Genomic DNA, 27689 nt, shown 5'->3' with positions numbered 1-27689 from the left:
ACTGAATGTATAATGAATATACATTGGGACATCATGCTGTAATTATTCTTGTGCTTCTCCCTGAGTTTGACTCTCTTCTTCCTCAAGCCTTGTTCTCCTCACTGCTTGGGGAGAAGACTCTGGTGGTTCTGATCCTCCCCTGGGAGGGCAGAGAAGCTCATAGTGCTGCCTTGTTGCTACTCCGGTTTGTTCGTTGTGCTGCTGATAATTTTGTGTGTATGGAAGCAGTATAAGGCATGCTTCTTTTGCTCTTCCTGAGATGAATGAAGAACAAGACTGAGCAACAGGATCAGTGGATCTCTGGTGAGTGAGTGAGTGGTTTGAGAGCTGTGAATTGAGCACCACGGGTATAGCCTGTCAGAAACACTACCATGCCCCCTCTTCTTCTTGTGCCAGTCCCCCAAATTGAGATGCATAGAATTCTCTCTGCTATAAACTCAATCATTATGAGCAAGGATATCTTGCTGTGAGTGAAAATTCTGAAAATGTCTTGTTTTCAACTTTGTTAGCGTGCTATGACATCATTGGGCTATATATGTCTATGAAATAGCAGCTAGTATTAAGCAGAGATCCATTTAGTAACCTCTTGTTTCAGTTTGGTAGGACATATCTCTTCTTAGAGGTTCAGTGGGGTAAATTCAATGTTAAGTGTTGGTAGTGGATTATAGACATATAGTGAGCTAATGTTCTATTTATGTTTGAGATTGGAATTTGAAATGCGCTTCCTTCAGGAATGTGAATGGATAGTGGTTTTGGTTAACTTGGACACAAATTGTGCATAGGCTACCAACATTTTCCTTTTGCAGCCTGATAATTGTTTCCATTGAGTACAGAGTGCCTGCTAGTATCTCTGTAAGTGAGTAAACAAGTTTAAAATGATGCACAACAATCTCATTTTCATGATGTCAGAATATATTGCGTCAAAAACTACCCATCTCAAATAAAATCCTCCCTCCTCAATCCATCCCCAGAATATTCTGGATAAAAACATGTTCATTGCAAAATGTTTGAAAAACCAACAATATCTGACTGATATTTGCTTCCTTCAATTAGTGGGGCAGAATCAAGGACTTAGCATGGAAAATGTTTTGAACCCAGAGCCAGATGTGGAAGCCTGCTTGAGTAGTTGATGAAGATTGGCATTTTCAGGACCTAACCCATGAAGAGCCTTTAAGATTAAAACCAGCATTGTGGATTGCACCTGGCATGAAATGGAAGTCAGTGTGATTTATGCAGCATGTGGTTAGCGTGTTTTCTGTACCAATAACTCTAAGCAAGCAGGTAGTCCATTCCTTTTTATACAAGCTGAGGGTTTTAGAGTAAATTTTTTTTCCCTTCAGCCTCCATTATAAAAGCACTTGTAAAACATTTGTTGCAAACAATGAGTAAATGTGTTGTGTCCCGATCCCTGTTAAGTTTACTCATGAGTATTTGGGAATGTGTATGTGATCAGCTAAATCCGCTAATTGGACTAATGTTAACATGGCTAAAAGAACAAATCTTTTATGTTAGAAAAGTATCTCCAAGATAGCTTGTTTGTATTCATTGCAGCCAATTGAGTGTTTTATGTCAGTTCGTGTTATCTGGACGTCCAGGTGATTAGAGGGAGAGAGCTATAGGCTTTGTGTGTATAACCTACTAGCTGGTGAGATCCCTTGTGATTGTGTTTAATTAAGCTCATGCTACAATAAATTTGTTAGTCTTTAAGGTGCCACAAGTACTCCTGTTTTTTTTGTTTAATTAATGTGGTTTTGGGAGGCAAAATAAGGTTACTTTTGTATATTAGTCTTACAGTCATTAGGGTTCTATTGTCATTTTAAATACTGACATTTTGGAATTTAACTTTATGCCTTGTCATTTGGCCCTCCAATATTTAGCAGATGCTTCTCTTGAGTTAATGTCGCTCCTCAGTTATCTTTGACAGTAGCAGAGTCTGTTTAACATCAGAGGGTTTAGACTAATGTACATTGATCTTGCCAGGGAGGACATGGACTTCCTGAGCTTACTAGGCAACACAGGCCTGCAAATTGTTGCATTAACAAACCAATTAATTAATAAGTAGGAAATTGATGCAATCCCTGAGGCAGTGTGTAGGATACTGTATTCTTATCTTTTAAAAATAGATGCTGCTTTTATACATAACATGAGGTATTCTGCATATGAACAAAGTCTTAATCTAGAAACAATTTTTACTTCTGTGATAACTAATCAGGGCATCTGAGCTAATTATCACTGATAAAGATGGGCGGGGGGAGGAAGGGGAGATCTGTTCTGGGCAAGTACCCATAGTGTGTGTTTCTTTCAAAATTATTGCAGGATTTTCAAAGGCAGTAGTTTCACAGATAGGGCAGTTTGTACTGGCTCAATAAAAACTGAATTGTTGCATTGTTTTTCTGCAACTTAACTGGTTGCAAAGCTGCTGTTCCTTTTAATTTGCCTTCTTATGTTAAACCATGACTTTAAAAACAGGGCAGATAACTCATACAAAAGTGGATAGATATATGGGAGAGACGGCATCAGTGAAGGGCAGCAGCTTATGAAGTCTAGGGTGGTTCATCTCTCCCTCTCCCCGTAAGTTTCTGGGAGAGAAGTGGCCCTTGGATTTCAAACAGGATACTGTCTTTGGACCCTAGTTGGTGGTTTAATTTTTCATATCCTTCCTGTGGCTAGTAGGTGGCTAATAAAACAACTACCTTCACACTCTCGTTTCCCCCAGCTGCTAGAGGGAAATTTCTGTCTCCCTGTGTATCTTCACTCAGAGTCTTCTGATTTTGGAGGTAGGGAATATTTGGGAAGGAAAGGAGGCACAGTATCAAGCACAGGTTCAATATTAGATTTGCCGCTCTGATGTTGTTTTTGCAATTCTGAACTGTTTGGGATTGACCCAGAACGCCTAAATATCCCATGTCCTTTTATGACATATGGACATCATGCCTCCTTGCAAATTGGAAAAACAGATGAAGAGACCCTCGGAATAACAAATACACCTCTACCCCGATATTGCGCTGTCCTCGGGAGCCAAAAAATCTTACTTCATTATAGGTGAAACTGTGTTATACTGAATTTGCTTTGATCTGCCAGAGTGCGCAGTCCCCCCTCACCTCCCCTTGGAGCGCTGCTTTACCGCGTTATATCGGGTTTCGTTATATCGGGGTAGAGGTGTAGTTCTTAATTGGTTGTTAACATGACTTGAATAAATTTCTGCTGCAATATTAAGGAACTTGTAGTTTCATTCCTCGGAGAATTTCTAACTGATAAGAGTCTTACAAAGGGTGAGAGAGAAACCAGCTAAGCTTATATTCTAGTTTCCTTTCCTATATCCCTGACACTTATTTTACATAAAGCTCAGTGGTTGACTTTTACTGCTTACTACTTATATATATTTTTCAAGTTATGCTAGCGTTTGTAATTGAGAATTTTGAGACAGTTTCTGTAGTGCTCAAGTTCTTCCACCCTCGAATTAACTCAATTATTAAATAGGGTATTACACCTTAAAAGAGAGACTGTTTAGTTTATGGGTCTGGGTACATACTTAATTTTTTTTTCTTTGTATAACCTGAACTGGAAGGATAGAAGTGTTGGAGGAAGAAGAGAAGAGTACAAAAGTTCTGTTTGCTGCTACAGCAGTGTCATGACTGCGAGTACAGATGTGTATGTTTGCAGACTAAATTTCTCAGCTGAGATTAAATTCAGGAGCCCCTGGTGCCTGCGTGTTTGAACTGTTGCTAGAACTTTTTGTATTTTAGGAAACACTGTAAAACCTTCTTCAAAAAGGCCTTTACTTTGTAAGAATGACAGCTGCAAAAATGAAGCCGCCCCCTCCCCCTTCTAACCAGCCAAATCACTACCTAAACCAGAGGTCTCAAACATGCGGCCTGCGGGCTGCATCCTTGCAGCCCCCCCACCCACCTCCAGCGTTTACTTAGAGTGGCTCCGGCCTGACATGCACCGGGGGCAGGGCAGGCGCCCTGCCCTGCCCCCGCACCGCTCCAGTAAGCGGATGGAACCTGGGGGAGAAGAGGCATGGGGGTGTGTGTGTGTGTGTGTGTGTTGCTGTTCCTTCAGTCACCACCTCCAGCAGCTCCCATAGGCCGCAGTTCCCTGTTCCCGGCCAATGGGAGATGCTGGGGGCGGTGCCTGAAGCAACAGCAACACACACACCCCGTGCCCCTGCTTCCCCATGTTCCAGCCACTTCCTGGAGGGCGCGGGGGCAGGACGGGCGGGCTGGCAGGCAGGGAGCCTGCCCTGCCCCAGTGCATGCCAGGCCAGAGGCCGCCCCCCGAACCCCTCCTGCAGTCAAACCCCCTGCCACACCCCTCCTGCACCCCAACCTACTGCCCTGAGCCCCCTGCTGCACCCTGCACCCCCCCCGCACCCTGATCCCCTGCCCTGAGCTTCCTGCTGCACCCCTCATCCCTCCTGCACCCCACACCCCAACTTTCTGCCCTGAGCCCTTGCCACACCCCACACCCCTCCTGCTCCCCCTGGGGGCAGGGAGGGGTTGGAATGGGGCAGGGGCGGGGCTTCCTGGAAGGGGTGGACTGGAGGCGGGGCCAAGTGCAGTGGGTGGGGAGGTGTCAGTAATGTGGCCCTTGGGCCAATGTACTAGTCCTCATGTGGCTCTCGTGGTCATTTGAGTTTGAGACCCCTGACCTAAACACACACACAAATCAAAACCAAAAACCCTATCCCAAGCAGAGCTTTTATCCCAAAAAGAGAGAAGTGCAAGAGATTCCATAAAATCCTCTCGGGACTTCATTATTGCTAATGAGTTTGAAGGTATTCAGATATTCTGGTGATGCGTGGCGGTATAAAACCCTTAGCTAGGACCATTTGCAAGACAATTCAGTCTTGGTGTGTCAGTTGCAACTACATTAGAAAAGTCTGGGTGATGGGAAGGAAAGATCTTGAGGGGAAAAATGTATGAGTCCTGTGGGCGTACTGAGAAAGACAATAAGTGACTACTGAAAACTGTGTTGCGGGGCAGTGGAATGGGGAAATGCCCTCTTTACTCTTCCCTTTTCCTCCAGTCTTCCCCACACCATTTCCAATTGTGTCTGTAATTGATGACTTAGCACTGGGCTAGGAGAGCTAGCATCTGAGAGAGAGAGAGAGAGAGAGAAAATTCCAACAGAAACATTTAAAATATGAGGAGGCTTGCAGAACTTAATTTAGAAATGTCTTGGACAAAGTTGGAATAGGATTTCCTACATTTCTAAATAAGGGGCCACTTACAGTTAACACCACTAGTGATAAATGTTAGCCTGTTCTGTATTAATGCTCTAATCTGATTTCGCCCCATTACTTTTTAAACTAGCAGTGGAGGTCGTTAAATCGCAAGTCTCCCTTTTTGTTCTAAATGCTTGCACCTCCATGTTCTTTTAGCTTTCTGAGATTCTGGCTCTAATTAGAGTGGTGATGTGGTTCATGGCTTGTCAAGCAGATTAACATGCATTTAATTTTTTTTCTTCTTCCCCCTCGGCCCTTTGCTTGTCTTCCTGGCTTTTTTGGTTGTTGCTGCACCTGTATACAAAGTGGTGTGAAAAGGTTTTAGCTCCCACTGTGCAGGCTTGGGTGAAGTGTAAAGAGGGGTACAAGAGGGAATCTAACGCAAATCTTGCTTCACAGAATGTCACATAAATTCCAGTTTCCCTCTAAATTAGCATCAGTTGAGTGACAAATGCATGCTTTTCTTACTGTGTTTTTAGTCATTTTAGATACGAACAGTTTAAAAACTAATGATTTAAAAAAATCATCTCTGTATTTTTCTGATTTAAATTATAATTTTCTAATTCTTATTGCAGTGGTGCATAACTTTTGCAGAACCAGGGGCTGGGTTGGCAACTTGCCAGGAAGCCTGAGGGTTGCTATTTGCATGTAAATTTACATAGGATTTTAATTGGAGATAAATGAACATTTTTTATTTATAGAGCACTGCAAGTGTATACAGTGGTTCGTTCTCTCTCTCTCTCTCTCTCTCTCTCTCTCTCTCTCTCTCTCTCTCATATATTCATTTTGAGCAGTGTCTTAGTCTGGATCCAGTCCAAACAAAGGACCCCAACAAACCAGTTATGTTCTCCTCCATTCCGTGGACCCAAATGTTGAGTCCATGAGTATCCTGCCGGCCCGGGTATATAGATGATTCATCCCTGCTTGTGAGGGGCTGTAGTGGAAGGACTATCTATAGCAACTGTTCTCAAACTTCATTGCACTGCAATCCCCTTCTGACAACAAACATTACTACACAACCCCAGAAGTGGGGACTGAAGTCTGAGCTTGTCGCCCCAGGTTGGGGTGGCAAAGCACAAGCCCCACTGCCCCAGGTTGGGGGGCCAAAGCCCAAGGGCTTCAGTCCCTGGCAGGGGGCATGTAACCTGATCCCTGCTGCCCAGGGCTGAAGCCGTTGGGCTTTGGTTTCGTCCCCAGGCAGTGGGGCTCAGGCTTCAGCCCTGGGCCCCAACAAGTCTTAACGCCAACCCTGGCGACTCCATTAAAATGGGGTTGCGACCACTTTGGGGTGCAGACCCATAGTTTGAGAACCCCTTCTATAGGAAGAATCTACTGCTTCTCAGAAACCAGTTTCACATTGAGGAGGCCACACGCATCAACTGTTTTTGTTATTGTCCATCAACATTTTTTAGCACCCGTCCTTGAGCAGTCTACTTGCTATCTGTACACAGCTTTCACCACTTCTGTGCTGCATCGGTGAGAATTTGACGCTAAGGACTGCATGTTATAGACTGGAGACCAACTAAATCCTTTTCTTGACTGTCTTCTGTGATATACAGCCATAATGAGCTGGATGGGCAGCACTTTGGAGGATAAAATTAATTGTTGAGTAATGTAAGGTAATGCTTATTGGAAGCAATAATCTGAGCAAGGCATACACAATGCTGGTTTATAAGTTAACTGTAACCACTCAGGAAACAGATATTGGGCATCACTGAGCACAGCTCACTGAAAACCTCTGTGCATCAGCAGTCAAAAAATAAAATGTTAGATGTCTGCAGAAGGGAATGGAGAACAATTTTGAAGATATTCTGATGTCATTTTATAAATCAGTGGTAAGCCCTCATTTGTAAAACTGTGTTCAGTTTTGTTCACTTAGTCTCAAAAAGGATTCTGCTGAAATAAAGGGGGCCCAGAAATGATGAAAATGAGTAGATGGCTGGAAACCCTTCCATATGAAGAGAGACTGAACAGATTGGGATGGGATTTTTAAAAGCACCTAAATTACATAGTTGTGTACATATACCACCACTCATAATGCTGTTGTTAGTCAGAGCTAGAGCATATACTGCATATACCCCCACACCCCTCTCTTCAGGCAGAAATAATAACATTCTTCCATGTAAATGGAAAAAGAAAACGTGGTGTGGTACAAAAGTATCATGCTACCACTGGAGATGGATATGTGTGAAACCAGTTATAAAACAAATACCCTGTGGTACGCATTTTCTATGCCACCTGCACCCTGTGAATATATAATATTTGCTCTAAATTTTAGATGCCTAACGCTGCAGCCTTCTTGTATCTTTTTAAAACTCTTCAAACTTCTCTCTAGCATGTATCAAAGGCCTGCCCTAATTCTGGTAGAGGTCTGAGATCCTACAGTAGCTTTATGAACTTGCCATATTCAACACAACTTCTACACACTTGCTGGTTATGTCAGAGTTCATAGCCAACCTGGAAACCCGTAACATTGTGATGGAATGTGCTGGTGTTCCTATTTCAGAAGTGAATAAATACCGAAATAGGGTGACTTATGTCGTTAAAAAAAGGCAAACTTATGCTGGTGGCTGCTGAGGTCTAATGAGTGAACATCCAACAAAGCCTCACTGTTGTGGAGAAAAATGTTAAAAATTTTCCAGCAAGGAAAATCACCTTACCTTTTATACTAACTTCTCCAAAGCATCTTGGTCAGTTCACCCCAAATGTGTCACCAGGCATCTCCCTGTTTTGCATGCTAATTTGTAACCCCCCAAAATACTTTTTTCTGAGGACTTCAGTGGGGAAGCAGAACTTCTTCTCTTTATTACAGAAAGGCTGTTTGGAACATGAAGTACAGAAAAACTTTTGTCTGTCTCAAGTACCATAGATTGAAATGGTTACTGACCATAGTAAAATAACATGTGTGTGTGGGGCAGTATGTTTATCACTTATAATCCAACCTTGCTCCCATGAAGATATTGGGAAATGGCTGTTAGCTTCAGCATGTATAGGATTGAGACTGTTGAATGACTTCAGCCTTCACTGGAAATCGACTTAAGAGCCTAATTGTATAGATAATGAAGATTTGTTTCCTTCTAACATGGATACAAGGGCTCTAATATTTGAGTATGGGATAAGAACAGCCATACTGGGTCACACCAAAGGTTCTTCTAGCAGTCTAGCCCAATATCCTGTCTTCTGACAGTGGTCAATGCCAGGTGCCCCAGAGGGAATGAACAGAACAGGTAATCATCAAGTGATCCATCCCATGTCACCCATTCTCAGCTTCAGACAAACAGAGGCTAGGGCAGGGGTAGGCAACCTGTGGCACGCATGCCGCCTTCAGCACACGAGCTGATTTTCAGTGGCACTCACACTGCCTGGGTCCTGGCCACCAGTCCGGGAGGCTCTGCATTTTAATTTAATTTTAAATGAAGCTTCTTAAACATTTAAAAAACCTTATTTACGTTACATACAACAATTGTTTAGTTATATATTATAGACGTATAGAAAGAGACCTTCTGAAAACATTAAAATGTATTACTGGCATGCAAAACCTTAAATTAGAGTGAATAAATGAAGACTCAGCACACCACTTCTGAAAGGTTGCCGGCCCCTGGGCTAGGGACACCATCCCTGCCCATCCTGGCCAATAGCCATTGATGGATCTATCCTCCATGAGCTTATCTAGTTTTTTTTTGAACCCGGTTTATAGTTTTGGCCTTCACAACATCCTCTGGGAAGGAGTTCCACAGGTTGACTGTGCGTTGTGTGAAAAAATACTTCCTTTTGTTTGTTTTAAATCTGCTGCCTATTAATTTCATTTGGTGACCCTTCGTTCTTGTGTTCTGAGAAGGAGTAAATAACACTTCCTTATTTACTTTCTCCACACCAGTCGTGATTTTATAGACCTCTATCATATCCCTGCTTGCTTGTCTTTTTTCCAAGCTGAAAAGCACCAGTCTTATTAATCTCTCCTTATATGGCAGCCATTCCATACCCCTAATCATTTTTGTTGCCCTTTTCTGAACCTTCATTAAATGATCTCTTTCCATCTGTCACTTGGAATACAGTCTATTAAACTTGCTTTAGCACTAAAGAAGTAACTTCAGTGTTTTAATTTTAATTTGACTTCATTCTTTAATTTGATTTTGATTTCAGTCTTTGGTTCTATATATAACCTGATTCTCGAGAATCATTTTACTGAAAATTGCCTTTAATTCTTATGGTACGGAGTAATATTTAACTTTTTTTTTTCTTTTTAAGGCAGGTGAATTAGCAGATAGCTACTAATCAACATGCAGTTTGTAGAACACTGTGTACCTTTTTGTTTTCAGAGGTCTTTCTTCTCCCACTAGTGTAATACTTTTGTTTGCTAGCACTGTGAGATGTCCATATACTGTCAGATTCCTTTTTGTTCTGTTTAGTGAAATATTGACAGTTTTGGTTTTAGCTTTATGATTATTTATTTATTCATAGAAGATATGGTTGTTTAAAGATTAGTCACATGTTGCTCATCTGTGTGTGTTCTTTTTCTGTGTTATATTGGTTCTATGCTGGGCTAAGCAGCACTGCATATCTGAAAGGACTTCTAGTCTGAGAGTGAAGGGCATTTTTTTTTCTTGACGCTCTTGAAAATGTATGTGGTTTCTTTAATGTAGTAATTTTATTGAACAGTTTTATATACCGTTCATACGTGTGTATTATATGTGTATACTTGTGAAAATTTTTTTGTAATGCATTCCAGAAGGGGAAAGAAATAGCTAGAAATGCATTCAAGTTGAAATATTATTTTCCCTGGGGACTTTCATAGCCACTGATGTAATTCTTTCTCTGTGTTTTGCCACTATTACATCTATGTCTTTTTTTAAAAGCAGATTGTTTCCATTATGTTCTGCATTTTTAAAGACCGATCCTGAAATGTTTGTTTTAAGCTAAATGCTAAGTGTCCCAAACCTTCTGAAACCTGATAGTTGAAACAATCTCTATCTCAGGTTTTTTTCAGTCTTTTCTACCAAACTTATGTGTGTGGTTTTTTAAAACTTCTTGCTGTACTTTAGCAACTTAGTAATGGCTGTGGTGAATTTTCCATCAGGTGAAGTCTTTAAATTGAGATTGGATGATTTTCTCAAAGTTATGCTGTAGTTTAGACATGAGTTCAGTCAGCATGGGGCAGGAATTTACTTGGTGAAATTCTATGGCGTACTATGTTATGCCAGGAGGTCAGACTAGATGATCATAAGTCTTTTCTGGACTTAATGTATGAAAGTATGAACATCTGTGGTGCAAACTAAGGGTACTTCAACCTGAATCTGCTTTTGGGAAGAATAATAATAAAGAATCTGCCAGGTTTGATGTTTTTATCCTTTTTATTTAAAAAAAAAAATCTCTATTTTTGTTTTTTAAAAATCCTGAGCTCTTCCAGATTTCAGCATTGTGTTGCAGCCCTGAAGAAAGTGCAGCTGGATAGAGATGAGAAGCAGCTGTAGTAGAAGTGGATTGGAAAGGCTAGCCTAGCTAATCATAGTATATTCCCCACTGAGTTCTAGGTTTAAGGGACATTTACTACCCCTTTCAAGTTAAATGTAAACATAATGTATGTTGTATGCATCTTTGGGGAAGATAACAGGCCATAGTTGACAAATATGGGATGCAAATGTTAATTATTGCTTTAAAAAGTAATCTTTCTCTATTTAGAATTTTTTTTATTGCCTCTTTAATAGCTTAGAATATTAAAACTGAAAAATAAAAATATTTATCACCCTTTTTTACTAGTTCATTTCCCTGCATATGGACAGTGAAAATAGATTAGGCAGGTCCTTTTCAGTTCTCATTTAGGGCACAATTCTGTCAGATCTTATTTAAAAATACTGCAGAAGAATTTTAAAGCCATCTCAACATAGTGTCCTATATCAGATCATATAAATCTTTCGCCTTTTACTAAAGATTTCCTTGAACAGAATGTATCATGAAAATGTTTTGGGGCAGTTTTCAAAACATCTTAAAACTTAAAAGTTGAGTGTAAACTATCATCTGGGTATGTTTACCATGACCTAGTGAAAGAAACCACGGGGAAATGTACTGTGTGGAAGCGTTTGCAATTTAATCCAGACTTACTAATTAACAGGCAAAAGGGAACATTTAATGGGATTTTCCCCATGCTTGCTGTAACCTGATTTAGGAGACTGCTACAATTTTACTTTTCTGGATTGACCTTGCAGTTAGCATTGTTTCAACATTAACATTCCAAGAAGCTACCCTCATATTAGGATTTTTGGCTTTCTGGCTGGCCCAGTTGATTTGTTGACAGGAAAGTTTGAAATGGGAGTCTCTGGTCACCCTTGCGGCATCAGGCCATTGCAGAAAAAGAAAGATAGAAGGTGAAGAAATTTAAGGGTTGGCTTTTAGTGCTTTTTATAAAGTGGCATCTGGAGGTGTACTAAACCAGAAAAACGTGCTAAATATAGCTCACTTTGAGAGGAAAGTTAGCACTAACTGCAGATGGCTGTACTTTTAACTCTTTCTTGTGCCCAGTCTAGTAAGCCAGACTTTTCTGCTTAATTCCTTGTAAAGGTAGAACAGTTGGTCAACTAGAGAGTTGGTGCAGAGGAACTTGCAGATGAATAATTTTATTTGTTGGAAAATATTCCTTTTCTATTTCTAGCAAGCTATTCAACCTAGTGGTAAAGCAAAAATGTAAAAGCAAGGCTGGATTTTGGCATTATGAACTTTTAAAAATGTAGTTTTGGCCAAAGTTAGTTTATATGTTTTGGCTTGCTGACATGAGAGTAGCTCCTGGAAAACAGCTGAATGAAAGGAAGGATACCATAAAGGGAAATTAAACTTGTGAAGAAAATGCCAACTTTTTATTCTTTAAACTGCAGCTCTGTATCAACTAAACAATGAAAAAATACAAGTGGCTCAAAAAGCAATTTTCAACTTTCATCTCTGGTTTTAATCTTATGCATCCTTCTGTGTTTTTCTGCCAACAGCAAGAGGACTGCAAAGTACTAAAGCGAGTGCAGGGTTTCCAGGGATTGTAATCATATTTTAACAGAGCTCTATTGATAGGTTGATGATATTCACCAAGACAAAAAACATAAATAGTTTTCCTTCTGCTGAACCCATCTTTTCCCTCTTCACTCCGCCGTGCACCTCCTAAGGGACCAAAGAATATGCTACTTTTGGATGTGAAAATGTGATGTCATGGCATAGCTATATGTAATGCTACTGAGCATCAGTGGGAGCAATTAAGATGCAATATGACAGATGCATTCGCAACACCTGTTCCTTGCTTCACCCTCCCATGGGTAAGTCATGCATCTGGTTATAGAACAAAAGTGTCATCTCTAAAATGTGATTATTGTTCTCTTAACTTCATACTTCTATCATTTTGAAAAAAAAGTCAGTAGTTTTGAGCAGCAAACATACTAGAAATAAGAAAAAAATATTATTGTGAACCTACTCTGCCCTTTTCTGCTTCCTTGCAGAGCTTTTACCTAGACTGTTCCCCAACTCGTACTAATCTGCTTCCTGCTAAAGTATTGAAGAAACAGTGCACAGTTTTGCAAACATCAAGCATTCAGAAATCATGTCAGGACCCCAAAATCGGTTTAATATCATGGGGGAAACCTGCCTCTTCTGAAATAAACAGGAGTTTTGCCATGGACCTTAAAAAATATTAGAAAGCAAATAAAAAGAATCCCACCATTGTAAAAATATATTTGAGTCCTTTAGGATTCTCGTTTTACATTTTATTTTTTTTATTTTTTCTCTGCAATTGGGATGAGAAGAATTTTTTATTTTTTTAAATGAAAGCTAAGATTTGCATGTGATTGCATGATTTCAGGAGCTGAATCTGTAAGAAACACTATTTGGGATTAAAATTGTGAGAGTTGGCAATTCTGAACACATGTATTACAAATAATTGTGCAGTGATTCAAGTAAACTTTCAGTTAAGGATATACATGGATTTCTCCCCATGACTCCTCTTGCTTTCAGGAATATTTTTACGATTAAATGCCTACCCGCTGCATAAGCAGCAAAGAGTCCTGTGGCACCTTTATAGACTAACAGACGTATTGGAGCATGAGCTTTCGTGGGTGAATACCCACTTCGTTGGATGCATGTAGTAGAAATTTCCAGGGGCAAGTATATATATGCAAGCAAGAAGCAGGCTAGAGATAACGAGGTTAGTTCAATTAGGGAGGATGAGGCCCTCTTCTAGCAGTTGAGGTGTGAAAACCAAGGGAGGAGAAACTGGTTTTGTAGTTGGCTACCCGCTGCATGAAAATTGTACTCCCAGAATACAGGTGGCAGAAGTAGTGTCTGGATACATGAGCTCTAATTTTTTTTCCCTAATCATGCTGGCTCACAGTCCAGTATTTGGGTTAGAAACCGCTTTGCACTAAAGTATAGTGTCTACCTACTGGCGCAAACAATAACATCAATCAAATTTTCAGACATACTTTCTGTAACTTTTCTCACTGCTCACTCAACTCTGACTCCTCTTGTACATTTTGGCCTACTCCTACTCCATTTAGTCACGCTCATGACATAGGCCCTTAGACTCAGGTGAGAACCAATCTACGTTTTATATACAGCCAAGGTAGAGGATTTGGGAGACGACCATGTTATAACCTACTCACACAACATAGTTCCAATCTGTATTGTAGACATGACCCTGTATTTTCTAAATCTGAGGTTGGTTACAGGACATGACTAAGATCCCATCTACACTACAGATTGTATTGTGTTACAGATAGTAAAAGAGAGGGTGTTTTGAAAGGCCAACTCAGCCAGTCAGCAATATCAAGACTGCCTGAAAGATCTCCCGGGGCGTGAATTGGTCCTGTGTTTTTTGCCTAGAAGTGGTTCTGGTTTCTTTCAGAACCCGGCGAAGCTGGTTTATTCATGGTCTAGGTCAGACCTCACAACTTATAAAGCAGCTAGGGCCATATAACGCCAAAGAAAACAGCTGAGGGCCGAAACCCACTGGCCCCCCTGAAACACCTCCTCCCCAGTGCCACCCAGCCCCCCCAAAACACTCTCCCCAGCGTTGCCCGCCCTGCGGAAACAAACACTCCTTCCCCAGCACTGCCCTGCTGAAACAGCGGTATTGAACCTTGGTAATATGTTATAGCGGGCCCCTAAAGTAGTATAATTAAGGTAAAAGAAAAATGTCTTTTTGCTAGAAGTAGAATAAGATCTTCCCCCCACTTTGTAATCAATTGCCCTGTCAAATGAATGAGGTTTGGCTGAGGAAGGCATGGAAGGCAGCACCTCCAGATAGCTGCAACCCTTGGAGAGGGGATGGGAGCCAGACCAAGGACCATTAAACTTGTCAAGTGGGCTGACTAGAGAAGAGCAGACATACTGATGGCCTCGGGGGTTAGAAGCAAGCACCTTCCTTTGGGAACACCCTCTTTGCAGCATTGGGACAACCCCCAGCCCAGAGAAAAGCAGCAAAAAGGACTAATTTTTATGAGAGACCAGATCAGTAGAACAAGTCAGCCACCGACTCGCAGCTCGCCTCCTCACCCCTTCGCCACTGCCCGCCCGCTCGGCTTGTTGTTCTCCCCCGCCCGCCCCCACTCGCCTCCTCACCGCCCGCTTGCTGCCCCTGCCCCGGCTCACCCTCACTTCCCAGCCTGCCACTGGCCTCTTCACCCCATCCACCCGCCAGCCAGCTGTTGGCTTGCCCCACCCTGCTGCTTGCCTACTCACCCCCTGCTGGCCGCACAGTGAGTCCATGCGGGCCACATGTTGTGCAGGCCTGGTCTAGGTAATCAGTGAAAGGTGACTTCTTCCCCAACCATTTGTTTGGTCTAGTCCTACCTGTGAATTTGATTCTTTAATGTCATTAGGCAAGTTGCTGAACACCTTCCTTTTTTTCTGTCTGTGTTTGTGTTTACTCCACTGTGTCCATGTCTACATCATGGGAAGAATGGGATAATGGGTGCAATGTGGCCTCTTGGATTGTCAGCTGTGACCTTTTTCAAAAATGATAAGATGCCTACCTGCCCTATTTGGGCAGAGTGTGCCTTTACATTAGTCAATGGCAATAGATAGGAATCCCTTCAATCTGGACTGTTTTGAATGTATTTGGAGGAATTACATTGATGGTGGTTCTACCTCTGATTCTGGTTTCTGCCCTTCATCTGTAACAGTCTGCAAAGCCTTCCAATTCAGCTTGAGGGGTTGGATCAGGGGCTCTGAACATTTCCTAACCAGCTATTTTTTGGCCATATTCCGAAAGCAATGACTCTCTCCTTAATGCTAGGAACAAGATTTTTTTTGTTTTTGTTTTTATTACTTTAGAAGTAGGTTGTCTGTATACTGCTGTGTAACTATAGGGATGCTCTCCCCTCCCCCCCCCAGGGTAGCAAATCTGTTTTAGGTCTTTGTATATATTAATAAAGTGGTCGTATGTCTTTTAGAAATTTACTCAATTTTTCTCCCTTAACTTGCACAGCTTCCTTGCGATAAGCAGCAGCCAAACACCAATTTTGACAGCAGTTAGTTGAATTTAAATCTTGGTTCTCCTTGCATTCCTTGCATGTCCCTTTTCTTTCCCTTCAGTTTTGAAAATCTTTGGAAGGACAGTCCTGCAAGGAAACAATCTCCTGTATTACTATCCCAAGAATTGTCCAAGAAGCAGCAACGCTAATGCTAATCCTTGCTTGTTCAGTTCTGCTTCTGCATATGGAACTCCAGTCGGAACAACAGCGTGAAACCAGACAGTATCATGCTGGTTTCGCTTTACAGCTGTTTGGCAAACTTTATGGACTGGAAAAATGAGGAGTTCTTGTGGCACCTTAGAGACTAACAAATTTATTTCGGCATAAGCTTTCGTGGGCTAAAACCCACTTCATCCCATGGATGGAGTGAAAAATACAGTAAGCTCTCTGTGTGTGTGTGTGTGTGTGTGTGTGTGTGTATTTTAAAAAAAAAATATAGCACATGAAAAGATGGGAGTTGCCTTACCAACTGGGGGGTGGGGGTCCATGCTAACAAGGCCAATTCAATATGAACAGGAGTGAAAGATGGTGAGAAGAGAGTAATGGAAAGGAAGGAGCATGATCCTTACATAAAAGGTGTGACATGAAAAATGCATACCTTTTTCTTTATGATACAGCCTGTCTGAGTTTCCTCGTGGCTACTGTTTTTTAAAGTCATAATTAATTGTTTTGGTAACGAGAAATTCAAATATCCCTTTGCTAAATTTGAAATAGGTGCAGAGTAAAAACCAGGTGACATATTCATTAAAACCTTGCAATAATACACTTTTTGTATTCTACTTTTGTGTAGTGGATAATAAGAAAAAAATTGTGGTCAAAACGGTGGTGAATTCTCTCTCCCTACTTTATTTCTGTGTAACTTTCAATTAGAGTTGGTTGGAAAACAAAAACCTACTTTTGAACAAAAAAAAATTTTTTTTTCCACCTGAAGTGTTTGAAACTCTTCAGTTTCTGTTTTTATAAAATGTATTGCAATATTAAAAACTGTTCAGAAACGTATGTAAAAGTTATTTTGATATTATTTTTGATGATGCTTTTTAAAACGGTTTGGCTCAGGAGAAGCAAAAGCACAGCACTTCTTGGCTCCCCCCCAAAAAATAAGTCATCAAAAAAATCCATAAAAGTTCCATTTTCAAAACAGGCCATTTTTTTTTAATAACCAAAGAATTTTTGGTTGAGAAATTTCAACCAATTTTGCTTTCAGTGCTGCAACTGGAGGTATGAAATTCTGTAAGTCAGTACAGGGAAGGGAAGTCCCACTGTTTTTGAATAGGTTCTAAGTTATTTGGAAAACTGCCATGTTTTGAGACTGGGGTGTGTAAGAGCAACCGCCACCGCTGCTGTTTCTAAGCTATTCTTCCAACTGTGTGTCTATGATCAATAGAATTCAGCTTCTGCTGTAGGGACCCACACTAAGAGACCTATTAAAATGAGCCTACAAGTTGTTTGGGGGAAGGCTATAAAATGAGATCCACCACCTTCCCTAAAGCCTGGAGATATATTTGTAAATGGGCAATAATACTTCTAGCTCCTTTCAACAACGAGCTGTACTGTATAGTAAACAGGCCTGCGTGTCCAATCATTGCTAAATCTTACCACTACTTCCTGTATGATGTTTCTAAGCTCTGACCTTTCTTCTTTGTCCACACTTATAAAACTCTGTTCAGGGCCTTCATGATTTTAAACTGTGACTACTGCTGTCTCCTTTCTGGCCTTGACAAATGCCATCTTACTCCATTTAAAGCAATTCAAAACACAGCTACAAAGATAATTGTCCTGAACTCATTTCTCCAGCTATGCTATCCTGTCATATTCCTCCATTCACAGCTATCCACTTTATCAAACATGAACTGTGTCTTCGCTTATAAGGCCCTTCACTCATATCCTCATTCTGACTATCACTTGCATGCTATCAAGCTGTGACCCTGCCTCCCCAGCTCCACTACTGATGCTAGTATTTATCAACTGTTGATCCAGTTTTTCAAGAAAGATTTTCTCCCATACTACTCCTTATGCCTGAGAGGAGCTCTCTGTGAAAATCTGCAAAGCTACCATGTTATCCTCCTTTTAGATTGCCTCTGCCTCTAAAACTCACCTTTGTTGTGATGCCCATAAAACAGTTGGAGTGCAGTGAACACTGCTTATTACATTAATCGTAATTGTCTTACTGGTACATGGTGCTCCTGCACTTCTCCTACCTGTCTGCTGTATCCGCCTGTTATCTCAGATCTATTTCAATTGTACACTATTTGGGGAAAGGACCATTTTCCCCATTGTTTGCCTTGTGAAGGTCTAAGTTTTAAGCCTAACCTGGACTCAAGCCCACTGGGTTGTCATTGCTGTCTCCTGCCGTTGGCGTCTCCTCTCCTCTTCTTACCCTCAGTGGGAGAAAGGGTGATTGCATGCACTCTTGAAAATCCCATCCTAAAATGTTATCCATGGATGTTGTTTTGTATTGTTATAGTCAGGGGCGGCGCTACGAATTTGGCCGCCCCAAGCAGGGCGGCATGCTGCAGGGGGCGCACTGCCGGTCCTGCGGCTCCGGGGGACCTGTTGCAGACGCGCCTGCGGAGGGTGCACTGGGAGGGCGGCAGGCAGCTCTGGCAGACCTTCTGCAGTCATGCCTGCGGGAGGTCCACCCGAGCCGCGGGACCAGCGAACCCTCCGCAGTCATGCCTGTGGGAGGTCCGCTGGTCCGCGGCTCCGGTGGACCTCCCGCAGGCATAACTGTGGAAGGTCCGCCGGAGCTGCCTGCCGCCCTGACAGCAAAATGCCGCCCCAAGCACGCGCTTGGCGCGCTGGGGTCTGGAGCCGGCCCTGGTTATAGTGCAGGGGTCGGCAACCTTTAAGAAGTGGTGTGCCAAGTCTTCATTTATTTACTCTAATTTAAGGTTTCGCTTGCCAGTAGTACATTTTAATGTTTTTAGAAGGTCTCTTTCTATAAGTCTATAATACTTTCGTTGTATGTAAAGTAAATAAGGTTTTTAAAATGTTTAAGATCTTAATTTAAAATGAAATTAAAATGCAGAGCCCCCCGGACTGGTGGCCAGGACCTGGGCAGTGTGAGTGCCACTGAAAATCAGCTCGCGTGCTGCCTTTGGTGCGCGTGCCATAGGTTGCCTACCCCTGAAGTGTGTATTCTGGGTACGCTTGAAGACCGGAAAATATTTTCAAGATGGGAAATGTTTATTTTGAAGTAACTAGCTTGTTGGCTTGTGTCTGCAGTAAATTGTTTGAAATCGAACAACATAACACTGCAAGTCTGTCAACATGTCAGTCTGACTTTTTGAGGAATCCCTCCTATTTCTTATGTCAACAAAACATCTGTTTAGACATTGTAAACTGAGAGAAATGTTTTCTAAAGATGTGAAATCCTGGTTGTGTTATAAAGGCTTTTAAAATTCCTATAATGTGGTGAAACTTCCTGTAAATATAAATGACTTTCATTGTGTCTCTGAGAACGGGGGACAAGTTCTGACCTACAAATCCTACTCCCACTTGACGGGTTTTTTTTTTTTTTTTTTTTTTGTTCAATACATTCAAATTGAACAAGTGTCTCCATCCTCTCCCCAGTGGAAACTGCGTTTAAAGAAAATTGATTGATAAGATTTCTTTAGTCTCCCTGACACCATAGGTATTTTTGTGTGTGGCATTGTGCAATTTGCAGTTTTGTGTTAATTGGTCTACATGGGAAAGCCACCATTAAAAGAGCATGCCTAATAACAGCAGCTATGAAATCCTCCTGGACAACAGCGTTTAAGACGAAACTTGTAATGGTTCTGCTGTTCTACAAGAGTCAAGGTAATCTTACTCCTGTATACTGTTTATATGCACTATCACTCTGGCTTTGACACATTGTTTTAATTTTCTATTTCTATCAGGCCTTCAGAGCAATATGCAAAACCTATTTCTTTGACCTTTAATCCCTTCTGCCCACTTCCTTTCCCTCTCCCAAAAGCCCACATTTTAAAGTTTTTTTCTTTAAAAAAAAAAAAAAAAAAAGGTGGGGGGGGGGTGTAAAATGCACTCCAGCAGTCGCTGCTGATAGTGAGGGGGAGAGGAAAGAGATGAATATATCTTTGTGTGCACTTCATAATTTTGGAATGTGTTCAGACACAGTCGCGATTGTGGCTTATAGAAAACCTAGATAAAAGGACTATTTGACACAAGTTTTGTACAGTAAACAAATATCTGTATGGTGGAAGGAAGGGAGAGAAACTTAAGATGTGTAAAATACATGTTTCAAGAAACAAAGTTTTTAAACTACTCAAGCATTTGGATTCTATATAGGTGATAAACATGATACAAAACTTAGCTGTGCTCTTTGTATTCTGTCTGAGGGAGAAAATCCTGGACCGGGGTAGTCAATAGATGGACTGTGGGCCCAATCCGGACTGCCAGATGCTTTTGAACAGACCCCGAAATCTTTTTATTGACTACTTATCGTTATTTTTGGTTATTATTTTCTCTGGAGTCTGGACCTTGACCAAGAAATTTGGACCTAGACAAAAATAATTGACTACCCCTGCCCAGGACCATACGTAGACTGAAAGACAACAGGGGTGATAGTGGACAGCAAATTTGATATGAGGTTTTTAGTGATGTTTTCAGCAAAAAAGGCTGTTGTGGTTTTGGGGTTGCACATATGGAGGTATCAAATCACAAGAGTAGGTTTGCAAATATTTATAACTGTTTCTAAGTACCATATTTGAGAGGTCAAAATGCCAAGGCAGGAGAATTATTTAGAATGGTGCAGGCAGGTATCGCTAAAACTGAAAGGATGAAATGGAAAGGGAAAATTCTGAATGAATGTTGGAAAAATGTTCAGAATTCAGATTGATCAGGATGTGTCATGGCTTCCCAAAGGGAAATAGAGGAAGCCTCTTTGTTTGGGGTATTTAAAACTTACTGGATAAAACACAAGAAAACGTATTATACAGAACAATTTTATGTTGGCAGAGAATGAACGAAATGACTTAATGCCCTCTCATCTCTAATTTCTGTGATTCTACAAACAAATGTGTACTCTCCAGACATGTTCCCCCTCTGCCTGACATCTGCAACTTTCATGTAAGCATGCTGTTGTGCATTTGTGTAGCAAGAACAATTATGAATGCTGTCATTGGCAAGGATGTATCTGCGTATGGCCACCCTTGAAGACTGTCCACTGTGGTGAGTGAGATGCTGGCCGCTGCTCCAGTACTTGATTTATGTGGTATTCATAACTGGACCCTTCATACTCTGTTGAGGAGGGAAAAAGTTGGTCAAGTCCCCTGAGATTTGGGGGCTAAGATGAGAGGATTTAACCTGTGCTCATGGACATCAGGGAAAGTAAGAGTAAAGCAACTACTGAGAGGCAGAGAGAAGAGGGATAATTGGCTGCTTCTGAATGCAGTGTATAAGATTAAAGCGTTATAACACATGATATTTAATACTTCTTTTAATAGGTCACAATATATGAACACTGTGTAAAATACATCTTTTATTAGTCTCTCACTTGGTGATATAGCAACCACAGAAACCATTACCAATTTTTCATATATATTGAATGCTATTTCTTTTAGCAAGTGGAAGGAAAAAAGTACACGTAATTTTCCGGGGGAATGCATGAGCCTGGCTCTGGTAAACCAGTAAGTAAACAAATGGCCTCCATTTTTATTGCTCAAATGCAGCAGCTAGCCACCAATGAAATGTTTCATAAATAGAAAGAGAGAGACTTATTTGAGTTGTTAAAACAGTGGCTCTCAACCTTTCCAGACTACTGTACCCCTTTCAGGAGTCTGATTTATCTTGCTAACTAACCCCCAAGTTTTAAAAATGACTTGCTTACAAAATCAGACCTAAAAATACAAGTGTCACAGCACACTATTACTGAAAATTGCTGACTTTCTCATTTTTACCATTTAATTAGAAAATAAATCAGCTGGAATATAAATACTGTACTTCTATATAGTATACACTGAAATGTAACAGGATAAACAAATCATTGTATGAGATTTCAGTTTGTACTGACTTCACTAGTGCTTTTTATGTAGCCTGTTGTAAAACTAAGCAAATATCTAAATGAGTTTATGTACCCCCTGGAAGACTTCTGCGTACCCCTGGTTGCAAACCACTGCTTTAGGGAGCCAAGCAGCGTCAGAGAGAATCCCATTGTGTCATAGCTAAATGGAGATGTTCTTATATAAAGGCAGTTTGGGGCTAATGCTGAGGGTTTTCTTTCTCCCTTAGGAGTTAATGCTTATTCCACCAGGAGGCTTCTAAGATAATGAGTGTTTGCTGTTCTTTAAAAGATAGCATAGTGGAAACCTACCAGTCACAGCTCTTCAGTATATGTCCATCTCATCACCCTTCCAGAAAATCAACACTTTGCTGACAAAATGGTTACTTCGTGGATTATATTAGGTCAAATATTGTGTAGACTTCTGTAAATCTGCTTGTTGGCTTCTTCTACTTGGCTTTTGTTAAGCACTACAAATTAAATGTTTTGGTATCTGTGAAAGCTTCACTTGGTAGGGAGATGTACTGCAGGCTCTAATGCTTGAACCTGATTCCCTAACACAGGGGCGGCCACCCTGTGGCTCCAGAGCCGCATGCGGCTCTTCAGAGGTTAATATGCGGCTCCTTGCATAGGCGCTGACTCCAGGGCTGGAGCTACAGATGCCAACTTTCCAATGTGCCAGGTAGTGCTCACTGCTCAACCCCCTGCTCTGCCCCAGGTCCTGCCCCCACTCTATCCTTTCCCCCGAGCCTGCCATGCCCTCACTCCTCCCCCCAGAGCCTCCTGCACATGTGAAACAGCTGGTTGCGGCAGGCAGGGGGCACTGGCTGCTGGGGCTGCTGGTGGGCGGGAGGCGCTGTGGGCTGGAGCATGAGAGCTGACGTAGGGCTGCTGATGTATTACTGCGGCTCTTTTGGCAATGTACATTGGTAAATTCTGGCTCCTTCTTAGGCTCAGGTTGGCCTCCGCTGCTCTCAAACCCCTCTAGCTTTTCTCTTTGCTTCTCTCTGCTAATCTTGTCCTCTGTTCCTTGCTCTAGACGCCTTCCTCACTCAGTGTGTTTACATCTTCCCACTTAACCGTACAGTATACGCTATGAGGGCAATATCAATACGTTAATGTTCAAAGATAAAAGTAATTCCTGAGATTGTGGTATTTTGCCTAAAGCAAAAGGCTCACAGCAGACATTCCCCCTTCTTTGCTATTTTCCTCAGACGGGTTCATTTTTTGTCTGATTTGGAGACATTTTTGGTCTTTCCTTACCTTTGTGAGGCAAGACATGCTTTTCTCACACTATTAGCTGTTTTCAAGGGAGAGAGAGGACACGCTCTAGGACCCCATTTAGTGCACCCAACTTGTGTGGGTTTGGGGCTTTCTTTTGACCCCTGTTTTCCTGGTTTTTATTTTTTGCCCATCCTCCAAGCAGAAGCAGCTTTCAGAATGACCAAGGTCAGGCGCCCGCTCTGTAACATGGAGAGAAGTAGGCTCTGAGACCTCTTTCCTTCTTTGTGGGGTGGACACTGAGATGTTCCCCTCCATGATCATTGTCCATAGCAGCAGACTATGGGGTGAAATAGCTCCGTGCTGCAGATGTGAGGTAGAGGGAGCAAAGGGCACTGTAGCTGTCGGAACTCTTCCTGCTGTTCATGTTGAAGTCTGTAGTGACGTTTGATATACCCTGTTGCTTCTATCTGCACATGCTATTGCCTGCTTGTAAGGTCATAGTACACATGTAGTTGTGATCTTGGAGCCCAGTTAAACCAAAGAGCTTTAGTTTAAAAATTGGGGGGGGGGGGAGAGACAGGGCCGGCTTTAGCAAGAGCGGGGCCTGATTGAAATCATTTTGACGGGGCCCCGACAGGGATGACTCACCTGGTGGCACTCCGGGTCTTTGGCGGCACTGAAGGTCCTGCTTCTGAAACAAAATGCTGTCGAAGACCCGGAGCGAGTGAAGGACGTGCTGCTGAAGACCCGGTGTGCCACCAGGTGAGTAAAAATGAAAAAGGCTTCTAAGTTAGGCGCTCTTCTTTAGGGCGTGGGTCCTGATTTGGGGGAATCGGCCTAAAGCTGGCCCTGGTGGGGGTAGAGGGAGGTAGTTTCTTACAGCTGGTTGGAAAAATCAGAAGGGTCATTCACTACTCTTCCCCCCCAATTTAAGTCCAAAATTTCCCAACTCTAGAAATTAGTCTGTCTCTTCAGATTTTATCACTTTGGCCAGCTGAATGGTGATCTAGAAAAGGTGGATTGGTGTCTTTCAACATGTGAATTAAATATTTTCCTGTCTTTCCACACCTGAGATCATCTTGCAGTTTTGTACTTGGGTATTTTTGAGCTGTCCAAAAGTGGGTAAATATGCTAAGAAACCTGAGAGGAAAAAGAGATTACAGCACTTCAGTAAGCTTTCTGTGGGGGTTGGCAGTTCTTCTGGCTATATAGTACAGCTTGGAGAAGCTCTGAAAGAGTAAATGTCCAGGGAAGGAAGTAACCAATACACTATTAAAAAATTAATTCCTGGGAAGTAACATTTACTAATGGGAAATATAGATTAAGTTTTGTGGTGGCAGAGTGCTTGCTGTCATTCAAGGCTTTTATTGTGTATACATCTAAATTATTAATGCATTGGTAAACTTAAAAAACACTTGGCGGGGGGAGAAATGAGACACAATGCTGTCTTGAGAGAGTGCTATTCTGAGGCCCGATCCTGCAAGTTGCTCCATGTGAGCAGGTGTCTCTGGCTGTTCAGAGCTCTATTGATTTTTTTTTTTTAGTGAGACCATGTGTAGGTGTAAGACTGCAAGCCCCATTATATGACATAAAAGAGGGATTAAAGATCATGCAAGTGCCCCATATTGACTAGTCTGTTTCCTTGAAAGTTTCAGTTGGCTGCCAAAGACTAAATAGAAATGTTGCTTTTTCTTTTTGGGTGGGGGAAAGGAGCATATGTTGCTTTGGAACAGAAATGTCAGATATCCTTGGTGAGTAAGATTATTGTAGTAACACATACAGAATATTTGTAGGTGCTTTTTATTTCTTGGTACAGTGCTATTCAGATTTACAATCAGAGGGATCTTCTGGCTAATTTCTATCTGTACTTTTTCCAACTTCCCAAACATTTAAAAACCCAGTCAAGCTATAGATTGGCATGTAAAGTTGAAAGCTTGTTGCCAAATGAGGAGGATGGCTGTAAAAGGAAAAACTTTTAATCTGCTTTTACCCTTACCATTTTTTAAACTTAAAGTAAACATGAAGTTAAGTGAATTTCTGTTAAGCAGCTTACTTTGCTTTCTTATCACGTACTAAGCAGACAATTGATGGCATATTTCCAGCTGGCAGGGCTGTTGAAAGGTAGCATGCAACTTCAATTCTATTTTTCTTTTCAAACATATGATTTTGCAAGTCTAACTAAACTCATTGGAGAGTAAATATTCATTCAGTACACAAAATGAAGAGTAAATCTGCAAATTGGATTGAGAGAGTAAACAATATCACACTACAGTTTGGGTTTTTTTGTGTTTTTTTTTTAAACACAGCAGGTGCAGTAGGCATAGAGATTTTCAAAGCTGATGTGATACTCACCTAGGTATTGAGTGTCTGTTAGTTGGAGTTCGCTTTCACCTTTTTCATTTTAGCTCAGTAGGTGCTGCTGTTCCATTTTCTGACATCCAGATGGAAAAATATTTAACTTCAATTTGATTGTGTTCATTTTTATAAGAAGGGGAAAACTGTATTTACTGCCTACTAGTGGTTTCTTTTTAGTTTTCACGTAAAATATTTTAAAGGTGTTTTGGGTCTGCTGATGATGATTCTTTGCTCTTTCAGAGCACTTTACATCTTGATACTGCATGTACAAACATTAGCTACTTCTCACAATAGTCTTCTGAGATAGGTAAGGAAATGTTGAGAGCTTAATCTAACTCCAGTGAAGTCATTGGTAAAAGTCCAGTTGATTTCCATAGAGACAGGATTTCATGCACTCCCTTTAAATTAGGGCTGAATTCTGCCCCCCATTATATCCATGGAACTCCATTCTGCTCGGTGGGAATGAACAGTTGTAATTGGGAACAGAATTTGGACTATTATGGGTGGGTGACACAACCATTAATTGAATTTCTCAAGTCTAAGCTACAAGTTTAGATTTAGAACTTGAAAGTTCCTGGCTTTCCCATCCTATGATGTACCATTGGGAACATCCTACATTGCCTGCAGTCCTTTGTGACATACTGGGAATGCTCAAGGGAGTAAAACAAAGGTAAAATAATAAAGCATTGGTAGCACAGTGGAGTCAGTCGTCATTTGAGCCTAAATTATGGCATTGCTAATTATAGGCTCAGGCACCTGTCCTGTAACTGACTCCACATGGGCAGATATGTTTCCATGTGGAGCCCCATTTAAGTTAATGGAGCTCCATGAAGAATCAGTTGTAGGATCAGGACCTAAGGAGATACCTTTTAAAGATGTAAGATTGCATACATTGCTCATTTGGCTTCTAAACTGTTGTTCATGATTAAGTGCACTAGTAACTTATTGCAATATATGCCACTATGTACCCCTGTATATCAGAAAGGAACACTTAGAGGGACAGTGTCAACTTAAAAGTGCCTTTCATCACAAAACTTTGTATATGCTGTACTCTCGGTTGGGTAAAAGTATTGTGGAACAGAGCAGGGAAGATCAATCTCAGGTATTGTTGTATGTACAGTTCACAGAGGTGATGCAATTGTTAGAATTTGACTAATGGAAGAGGAGGTGGTGCTTGCTGAGTTGTGATGCATTTGTAATGATACTTGTGCAAGGTTTGGGAGCAAACAATCTTGATATGAACTAGCAGTTTTATGATTATGCACTGTGCTTTTATGATTATAATCTGACATTGAACTCATGCTTAAGGAGTTGAAAGGCTTTGAGGAATACAGGAGCATGAGCATACCAGTAAATCTCCTTTGAGTAGTGTGCTAGTTAATTTGAATTATATACATCTTGGATGCTTCACTGACATTGTTGGATTCACTTGTATGGAAGCAATCTATTTTCAGTTCACATTGTCACAGAGCAGAACTAATATTTAATCTTCATTATGGTATTTGAAGCATAAAGGGGAAACATTCCATACAACTTCAGCAGAAAATTTGATTTGTCTGTTAAAAGGGTGTGGGGGATGGATGTTTGAACTATAGAGAATAAACCTACAGTACATAGTATGAAATCACTGCCTGGATCCTAAAAATCAGTCTCTGTATTTCCGCTGTAAATCCCAGCTACAAAAACATACTGGTTTTGTTTGTTTTTCTGTTAGGTTTTGCTATTCCATAATTTAATTAAACACCTTTCTGTAACGGGTACCAGGCATTTGCTGCCCCCTAGTTTTAGACCTCCAGTGTCTACCTACATAGGCCACCCAGGATCAGTGGCTGGGGAAATCAATGAGAACTGGTCCTCCGGCAGTAGAAGGACTGGAAGCAGGCCAAAGCCAGTCAGGACCCAGCAGGCAAAATAAAAAAGGTGAAACTGGGACAGGAGGAAGGAACTCCCTTATCTTAACCTAAGAAGCCTGGTCTGATCACGGACCTACCTCTGAACTGCACCTTTTTGGTTGAGCCAGCAAAGGATTGTTTCATGTTATAGAATTTAAGTCTCTGGTGGCCAAACTGAGTTAAATATTAGTTTACTGCTATTAAATGAAGGCAAGCTGGCTTTGTGAGATTCTGCTGGCTCAAGTGAACTCATGACACCTTCATCCTAAATCCTAGAACCTGAATGCTTGAATAATGGTCTCGTGTGTGTGTGTGTGTGTGTGTGTGTGTGTGTGTGTGTAATCTCAGGTCAAAAATAAATAACCTGAGATTCTATCAGGATTGGGTTAGGTATTTCTTAATTGATGGTTTTTGGCTGCAGAAATTCCCCCAACAGAAGACCCATCAAAATCCCTCCGTGGCTTCCATTAGCCTATGATGAGAGT

General features: G+C 41.4%; 1 pseudogene; it reads left to right on the top strand.

The window, feature by feature from the left end:
• Positions 1-11107: 11107 nt before the first annotated feature.
• LOC120399708 lies at positions 11108-11229 on the top strand (annotated as a pseudogene).
• The last annotated feature ends 16460 nt before the right edge of the window (positions 11230-27689 follow it).

The sequence above is a fragment of the Mauremys reevesii genome, linkage group 2 (genome assembly GCF_016161935.1).
Source record: "Mauremys reevesii isolate NIE-2019 linkage group 2, ASM1616193v1, whole genome shotgun sequence".
Classification (NCBI taxonomy): Eukaryota; Metazoa; Chordata; order Testudines; family Geoemydidae; genus Mauremys; species Mauremys reevesii.
This window is presented reverse-complemented; position numbering and strand designations above follow the sequence as displayed.